The sequence below is a fragment of the Pleurodeles waltl genome, chromosome 4_1 (assembly GCF_031143425.1).
Source record: "Pleurodeles waltl isolate 20211129_DDA chromosome 4_1, aPleWal1.hap1.20221129, whole genome shotgun sequence".
Lineage (NCBI taxonomy): Eukaryota > Metazoa > Chordata > Amphibia > Caudata > Salamandridae > Pleurodeles > Pleurodeles waltl.
Genome location: NC_090442.1, coordinates 98002589 through 98009104, shown reverse-complemented (window position 1 = coordinate 98009104; position 6516 = coordinate 98002589).

Here is a 6516-nt window from a genome sequence, read left to right as displayed (position 1 = left end):
TTGTCCCAAGCATGCTTTCTTATCTTTGTTTGGGAACATACCTGCATCAGTGGTCCTACCAGATCTGTATAAATATATCTCACACAGACAAGATAATCAGAGGGATTCCTACCAGATGCCATTTGGTACGTCGCTGTGATGCTGACCCAGTCTTCGTGACCCTACGGACTCTAATCTAGAGTCCTTATTCCAAGGTAACAACATCAACCACTTTGTTTGCCCATTCTACAGGACAATGTCTGACAAATCCCTTCCTTCTATGGTCAGGAGGACTTACCTTGGAATATGTACTTTGACTCAGTATGTGTCACACATTCCTATGTCTAAGGTTCCAGACATTTAGGCAGCATATGTGCTGTACACTGGAATACAATTTTTGGTGTGTAATGGTTGTAATCCTGCACAGGTCACTGTATACCTGTAACAAATCCCTCCTTGCATAAATAAGTGTCTTCATCACATGGTTCATATGGTCTTACATCTCAAGGTAGCAAATTATGGAAATTAAGCAAGCATACAATGAGTTTGTGATGGTTGAATTAATTGCAATGCTGATGCAGAAAAATACGATTTGGACAGAAAGGAAGAAATAATACAGTGGCGGTGTCAGTCATGGTGAATGAAATCATTGGAAGAGATGCCACACAATTGGGAGTCCAAAGTCCAGAGAACTCCTTCCATTGGAACTGGTAGGTGGTTGAGGATCAGTCAACTGAGTGAATATGTGGCACACAAAGGAGTTGCTTTAGAAAGACGTCACTTTTAGGCAGTGGTGAGTGTCTTGCCATCCACACCTTCCAGATTTTTTGCTGGACTTATCTCCTTGTGTGTTGGGAGTCTGCTGCTACAGAGGCAGGGGTGTCTGGGACGGGTTCTTCCACTGACAGGGCCTCCCTTCCAATTGCTGGCACCGATGTACATGTGCCTGATGTTGATGAGCCAAAAGAAAGGGAAAAGTGGTGATGTACAGTCCTGCTCAGGGTGGTGTCAATTACCCTCATCACCCCTGTTAGGGAGGCCGTGTTGTTATTGTGGGCCTCCCACTGTTCTCACATGTCCTTATGGATGTCACTCAGTAGCTGCTTGATTTCCTGGGGTTTGGTCAAGACCTGGCCCATCACGCCTTGGGACTACTGATAGACCCCCCACGACTTGGCTGATGGTATCCTGGCCACGATGATCATGAGTGGCTTCAACTCAGTGGCCCACAGCATCCCTCCAACACACCTTACCCCCAAGGGCCTGTGCCTTTGCCTCAGGGTGCCCTTGACTACTTGTTCCTGGACCCTCATTGTCAGAGGTTTTTGCACTGCAACTCAGGATCCAGGACTGAGGGCACAAGATGGTAGGCACTGTGCTTGGTACACAGGTTGGGGGACGAATAGTTGCAAACGGGCTGGGAGGTGTTAATGTGGGCACAGTGAGACTCACTGTTGAGGTCTGACCAGGTTGCCCTGATGAGCCAGGACTGTCCTCCACATCCAGACGTCCAAGAGTGTCTTCTTCACTTAGGGCTTACTAAGGGGGACTGTGGCAGTCTGTTCTGTGACCTCTGGGTGTCCAGTAGCAGTTCAACCTGTTGATGTGAAAGATAAAATGTTACTGGCTGTATTGTGACAATTAAGTATTACATTAAGCATAGACTTTGTACAAAGTTAATTAGCTGTTTATCCTACTGTGGCAAGTGCCCATGGTATTGGTTGTATTGACATCACATTGTGAAGCATCCCAATTCCATTTGAGTCAAACAGCTGCTGAAATGTGAAGATCATTAGCTCTTTGGGGCATTGTCTGAGAATGCCATTTTGCCACCAGTGAGTGCAGGCTAAACATTGGCTTGGCAGGATACGTCTTTGGTCATTTTGATGCCTACTTGATTATGATGTTGGCAGGCTCAGAAGTATGTTGTTTATGTGACTGAGTCATCATGTGGTCAGTGCAGTGTGACTGTGTCTGCTGCAAATACCATTCTGCAACTTGAGGCCTTTGGGATCCTAGTTTTGTGCACTGGGTAAGCTACTCTTCCTCTCCTGCATAGTTTCATCCTAGTTTAGCAGTTCAAAATGGAACTAGGTAGGCAGACACCTCTCGGAGTTGAGCGTGATGTGTAATTTAGTTGCTCCCAGGTGAGTAAACATCAATTGAGAGCTAAGACAGAGGACTATTTGGGCATGTGAACACTGGGCATGTGTTTGTAGCTAGAGAAACAGAGCTTCCTGGTCCTCAGACGTCATGTCACTTCCTCTACTTCATACACTTACAGAACAGTGTATCCCAATCAAAATCATCACCCTTGTCTACTACGTATAGGAGTGCACCCATCGGAGCAGATATCAACTGAATTGTGTGGTCAGGAGAGGCAAAGACAGCAATGCCAAGCTCAGCAGTCAGAGGTAATGCCACTCCACCCAGACAAGACTGTCCTCTCTGCTAGTAGAACCAGTCTCCCTCTACTCAGCCTTTGTCATGTACTCACCTAGGGGGAAATCAGCTGTACAGTGTGTGGGTAGGATAGACAAAGACATCAATGCCAAGCTCAACAGGCACTGTCTATTCAATGCCAAACACCTGATCACTGTGCATCTGTCCTAACATCCTTGTACAGCTACTCGCTATAAAAGTCTACTCACCTGAGAGGATGACATATATGTTATGTGTAGTACTTGCTGTAGCATCACTGTAAATTCCAGGAGAAACAGTCCTCAAATTACGATGTTGCAGTACAAAATTACATTGTGCAGCTGTGTGTTAAATTACAAATACAGGATTATTACTTGGGAGGGACCAACATACAAAAAATAGTACACTCCGTGACGTGCCTAATTAACTAGGTCCATCCTTAGCAGATAAGGCATGAGGAAAATTATCTAGACAGAAGGACTAGCCGAACCTATGTGCACAATGAACAAAGGACAACTCAATGGTACCAATATGCTCCAACTAAGTGCTTGTGGCACAACACATTTACACACTGCATTAACCACATCTTGACAACATATATCACAACAAAGATCCAGAACTGCATGCATAACAGTCTGCTAGGTCTGCTAGCCAATTCATGCCCAGCCACTGTTTTGACTGCACTGCAGGAAAGATATGAATCCATGAACTGACATCCAAGTACAAAGATACCCAACCCTCTTGTTGCAAGGTGACTTGATGTGGACTTGGCCTGTTCCTCAAATGTCAGCTCTTATTGGTGATGGCAGGTGTGCCTCTAAAGGACACATACTAAGCCAATGTGTACATAGCCCGAATCAAATGTCACTGCAAATTGCTTGAGGTACATGTCACTATACAACCAGTAACATCCTGTATCTCACTTCAACAGGTCTACCTGCCACTGGGTACACAGACATCAGTCAACAGACTGCCATTCCCCCCATGGATCAAGCCATCAGTGAGGATATCACTCCTGGACATATGGATGTTGAGGATGGCCCTGGCCCATCTGGGAAACGTGGTGCATCGTTGAAGCAGACTTCCACTGGCATAGTTGGGTTCCTCTCTGGGGTCAACAACCAGGGATGGTTTGAGTAGGCAGAATCCCCAGCAAGGAGATGCGCCATGCATGCAACCATCAGTCCAGAGCAATGTCTCACTAGCAGCGGACATAGCAAACAAACACACATGACATGCGACTTACCAAGCAGCCTGGCCCTCTCTGGGTACAGTCTCGTCATCAGCTGGGGAATGGCTCTATTCTGCATGATGAAGGCTTCATGGACTGAACCCAGGTATCTGGCACATCCTTGGGAAATGTAGTGGTCTGCCAAGCACACTACTTGGACATTGATGGAATGGAAGTTCTTCCTATTGCAATAGACCTGTTCATTGACATAGGATGGAACCAGGGCTACATGGGTACCATCAATGGCTCCCACCACATGTGGTATGTGTGCAGAACCATAGAAATCTGCTTTTACATGGGCAAAATCCTCATGTTGAGGAAAACAAATGTAGCTGTCCCGGTGTTTTAACAGTGGAGAGAGAACATCCCTCAACACCAAACTGAACATAGGCTGGGAAATGCCAGCAGCCAGGACCACTGTGTTTTAGAAGGACCCTGTGGCCATGAAGTGCAACACTGACATAACTTGGACTATGGGTGGTTTGGTATTTGGATGACGTATGGCTGGCATCTAATCTTGCTCAAATTGACGACTGAGATCCATGATTGTCTGCAAATCCAGGTGGAAGATCTGAGTGACATGTCTGTTCTCCTTGCTCTGCAAGTCTGCTAGTGGACGGTAGACTGGAGGGTGCCTGACCCTTCTCCTCCCAAGATAACTATGTGGGCCAAAAACAAAAAAAAGGCAATCACTAAATGTGTCCCTAGAAAAATACATACTACATGTCAATCTTGTAATGTGTCATGTCACGTGAGTCACGGTAAGTATGTAGCACAACATACCCCAGTGCTAACACATGCCCATTAGTGTCATGTCTTATCCACATATGTGTACAAAACGCTAATATGGACTGCAACCTTATATCCAATTTACTCCATATACTGCCTGAGAATCAATGGCCAAATAATGGAATTACACGTGGGGGAAAGGGTGCTGGCTGTACCCCTAATAATGTTGTCACATCTGCTGGACCACATACCTACATGATAAAAAATAAATTGGGGGGGACTATGTGACAGGACTAGGCCAACACTCAACATTCTCCAAGACATCATTTGTAGTATAGTTATGCTTCAAAATGTTCTGTGTAATTGAGATGTATGCCACTAAAATGGGTGCTGCCTGACCTACTCCCCTGGACAGTGGGAACCACCCGCGACCACCGACGGAAGTTGTCATGGGGTAGGCAGATGCTACTGCTGCGGAAAATGACATAGGATAACATTGCTGCTTGTGCAAGTCTTGGCCCAATTGCTGTGTCTTCAGCACTGACAGTCACATACATGGCAGACATGACTACTATTTTCTATATAGCTTTCAATTGACTCCTGACACTGCTGCCAGCAAGACCTCCACAACCTGAGCTACTGTGTACTGCCTCTGGGAGGAATCATGCTGCATCCAGCAGGTGATAGGGCCACTGTGGTCTCACTGAGGAGCTTTAGAAGCTGGTTGACGAGGTCCTACCTCTGTATGAACAGCTGTATGGTGCACCAGAGGAGCAGGTAAGTGCACCTTGTGCACATTCTACTCTGTGCCTCTACCTCTCTCAGCTTTAGTCATCCTAGGCTCAAACTCAGTGTGTCTGATTATGTCTGCTAGGCCCTGTAGGTGCTGTCAGTGTGCATTGATGGTCAAGTCCATGGGCATGTAAGCATGTCAAAAAACAGGTTTGTAGCCCAGAGACAATGTGGTGAGTGTGCAGTGAATGTTCCATGAAAAACATGCATTTGGTGCACATGGCTAGGTGAGGTGTTGTGGCAGCCATTCCCTTTGTAATGTTGCTACTAGATGTTATGAAAGTGTAGTCACATGAGGTTGCATGACAGCAGGAAGGTTGAATGCATGTTGTTTGCATTGCTTGGGCAAGATCTGAGCTCTTCATGTGGTTGCACAGTGATCTCTCACTGCATCTTGCCTTGTTAGACTGTTATTGTGAAGCCAGATAACTAATTATTATGCCCCTCAGCTCTGCACATAAACAGACAATGTAATCTGGATGTAGGCTACATGATGTACTGTGATGCATGTGATTGCGTGGGCATGATATATTGAGTATATTTGTCTGATCAGCCTGCATAGAATGGGGTTCTCTCACGCACTCCACAACTGGACATCTGGGCTTCAAGCTACTCCCTATTACACTACATGTGTGACACTGTACTCACTCCCTGTAACCCTGAACAGCATGTGATGGTCCCAAATCATGCCAGACTGCCATTATTCTGCTTCTTGAGCCCATGTCCAATCATTGCTATGGCAATTGAGTTTGGGCAGGCTCATCATTTGTGAGTGATGTGGTCATGTCAACTCTGACAATGTGTGTTACAAAGCCTTGACAGATCCCTTGATCCCACAGCACTGGCGTCTCTTTCACTGTTGTCTCTTCCATCCACCTCTGATTTGTCCATTGCTGACATTTTACAACTTTGACATGGCACACCTGCAGGCAGCGTGCTGATGTGTATTGTGCCATGAGTTATAACTCTGTGCTTATGGTTATGAAGCTGAACACTGCATGGCCAGGGTTTTTCCTTACATACAATTGGTATAGTGAACAGGCGTGTGGATGTGTGTTCCTCACTGTTGATGTGACACAGGCCACCATCACCAGAGGTAGTTGGTGCCTGCATCTGTATCTGCACTTAATCAAACATGGACAGGCTTGCATCTTTGTGTGTTCAACATGTCACTCCCTTCAATGTGGTTGAAGGACAATTGGTCAGTATTTAAGCTTGCTGTGACATGTTAGGAAAGTATACAAGGTGTGACATTTCAAGGTGGTGGATGTTCCTGTTCATTGTTTGCAGTGTGTTGTGCCTGTCACTTGCCACTTATGAGATGTGTGCCATCATGTCTGTGGTCAATGTCATGCACATGCCTC